This window comes from Arachis hypogaea, chromosome 16, assembly GCF_003086295.3.
Source record: "Arachis hypogaea cultivar Tifrunner chromosome 16, arahy.Tifrunner.gnm2.J5K5, whole genome shotgun sequence".
Classification (NCBI taxonomy): Eukaryota; Viridiplantae; Streptophyta; class Magnoliopsida; order Fabales; family Fabaceae; genus Arachis; species Arachis hypogaea.
In genome coordinates, this window is record NC_092051.1 from 99,368,070 (window position 1) to 99,371,325 (window position 3,256).

Genomic DNA, 3,256 nt, shown 5'->3' on the forward strand with positions numbered 1-3,256 from the left:
TTAGCCCAAGTAATACTACTACCTTTGTAACAATGGGAGAAGAGGCTAAAACATTAGGCACAATGGAAGAAACAAGAATTGTAGTTGTTCAAGATGAAGTCAATAGGCCAGAAATGAGAGGCAAGAGTACTAAGCCCAAATCAGCTCCTAAATGGATGCAGGACTATGTGAAGAAATAGCCTATGCCATACCAAATTATATTTTTCTGAATAGTTTGTTAAGAAATACTTAAAAAATCCTTATCACCTCTGATTCAAAGGAAGGGATTATCCAGATCCTTATCATTTTTCTTTTTCATACACTTTCTTCTAATCTTTCAATAATACACATTTTCGCACCAATTCTTACTATTTCATTGCATTACAGTTTCTACAGTACAATCTTAATTTTGGAGACTAACATTTGGTGCTTTCGTTGAAAGATTTTGTCATGGTGGATCCTTCTGAACTCACCCGTTTCCAGAAGGAGATTGCTGACCTCCAACGTTAATAGGTTGAGATCAACAGTGGCATTTTAGCTACCAATAATTGCATGGTTACAATGGAAGAATCACTACAAAAGATCCATAATTTGCTAAAAGAGTCTTTGAAGATAAAACAGTCAGATTTCGAGCTAGCCAGCAGCTCCTTCTCGCCAGGTGGCTCCTTCTCACCAGGGAATGTCTTCCCCACAACCAACAATTGACCAATTGTGAAAGGTATAAGGTTGAACTCCCTCTATTTGATGGTGAAGTGGTTGATAAATGGGTGTTCAAGGTGCCAGAATATTTTAAATGGTATTATGTATCCGTTGATATGCATGTGTATATGATTTCCATCCACCTAACTGGCCCTACATACACATGGTATAGATGGGGAATTAATAACAATATTTCATACAATTGAAACTTATTTAGGTAACTTATAAGGGAAAATCTTTGATGGTGCTAATTGATGGGGGTAGCACTCACAATTTTGTGAAAGCTAGCATTACTAAGAAGTTGAAGCTACCAATTCAGCAAGTTACCCCATTACAGGTGCTAGTGAAAAATGGAGATGTGATTGGGTGAAAGGCTTAATGTGAGAAAATTCCTTTGGTGATGCAAGAATTCCAATTCACAGTGGGCGCATATGTTTGGAGTTACAAGGAGCTGACATTGTCTTGGGAGTACAATGGTTAATGTGCCTTGGATATGTCAACTACAGGCTGCTTACTATGGAGTTTACGGTTGATGGCCTTCCCATTAAGTTGCAAGGGGAACACCTGTTGTAATCAGGATGTTTCAGTAACCAAATGTTATAGAAGTTGGTTCACACAAAGGTAGCCACAACTTTCTACCACCTAAAGTTGTTGGATGATGGAGCAACTTCAGCAGAGGTGGCTACCCAGCCTCCACAAGAGGTACAAGAGATCCTCGAGAAGTTTCAGGTGATTTTTGAAGAGCCTAAATAGCTGCCCCACATAAAGGTATTGATCACGACATTAAATTAATGCCTGGTTCACAACCGATTAATGTTAGACCCTACAAGTATCCTCATTTTCAAAAATTGGAGATTGAGAGATTGGTTTCTGGGATGCTTGAATTGGGAGTGATAAGGGAGAGTTAAAGCTCTTTTTCCAACCCCATGTTGTAGTAAGGAAAAAGGGCGGAAGTTGGCGCTTTTGTGATATCTAGCAGGCACTTAATGCTATAAATGTAAAGAACAAATTTCATATTCCCACCATTGAAAAGATACTAGATGAACTCTTTGGTGCAGAATATTTTTCTAAGATTGATCTATGGTCCAATTATCATCAGATTATTATGAATGCGAACTGTAATACTCTGTTTCTCCACAGAATTTATTCTCAAAAATTCTATGATGAGAATTCGATAAATATCTGAGAATCACCTTATCATATATTATAAGGTGGATTTAGATTAGATGAGTAAAAGGAATAGATATGCCGTGAAAGATAAAAACGTTCCCTAAGCCGAAAATCGTACCAATAATGATGAATATAACCGCCGAGTTAAAATCATCTATAAAATCTTTACTACTAGCTTTTCTTGGTTGAATTAGCTTAGTAGAATATTTTAAACTTGATTTGGAGCCGAAATACTCTCTGCTACCATTTCTTTAGTTGCCGGTTGTTTAAACCAATATGGTTTGAAAATGGTAATCTTATAGTTTAATCATTAAACTGTGTTCTTCTTTCTTTGGTAGTTAGGCCAAACCATCAGGAAGGTTATCTTCAACTGAAATTCATGAAGCCACATAATGAACTAAAATTGTAACACCCTCACTATTAGAATGTCATACTTCTGGCTGCGCCACTCTGATAGCGAGAATATTACGACGACTCACATATATTTAATAATAACATATGAGCCTTTAACTCAAAACCGTATCGCTATTTTCTTTGAAAAATCAGAAATACTTTTTATTTCAGTCAAACATGCATATATAATTGATGACAAGTCATCTTAGGCTAGTTTCACATGTATTTTTTATATGTTTTCATTAGGTTTCATGCACTTTCTTAAGCAATAAGTAAGCAATTAGATTGGAAACTCATACATATCTCAGCTCAATTAAACATGGTTAAATTGGTGCATTTTCATAAGATTTATGCAAGATTTATGTGATTATTATGAATGATACAAAACCTTGTGATTATGGCAAATTTTGATGCAATATTTTTATTAATGATAGGTGAAGAGAAGCAAGAAAGAAGCAGAGGAAGTAACGTTGGTGGCCAAAGTTGGCTCACCAACGTTACCTCAAACGTTGGAGGAGAAGGGGGTATGCAATGTTGGTGGCCAATGTTGGTCCACCAACGTTGCAAGCAACGTTCTGGTAAAATGGGTGCCAACGTTGGAGGGAACATTGGTGAACCAACGTTACCTCCAACATCTTCGATAATTTTCAAAATCTGGAGCTGAGAAATTTTTTGCGACGCGTACGCGTGAAAGTATCATTCTCGTGAACGCATGAGCTACGCGCACGCATGAATCGGAAAAATTGACCATTCACGCGTACGCGTGGGTCACGCGTACATGTGACTAAGAAAGCGTTGGGGGTCAAACGTTGCCTCAAACGCTACCTCTAACGCCCTCGATGAGAAGCCCAAAATTTGGAGTTTGGAAAATTGCATTGACGCACACGCGTCCTGACGCGTACGCGTGGATGAAATTTTAGCCATCCTCGCAAACGCGTGAGCAATGCACACGCGCAAAACGTTGTTTTCACGCGTACGCGTGGGCGACGCGCACGCGTGGATGATAAAACGTTGG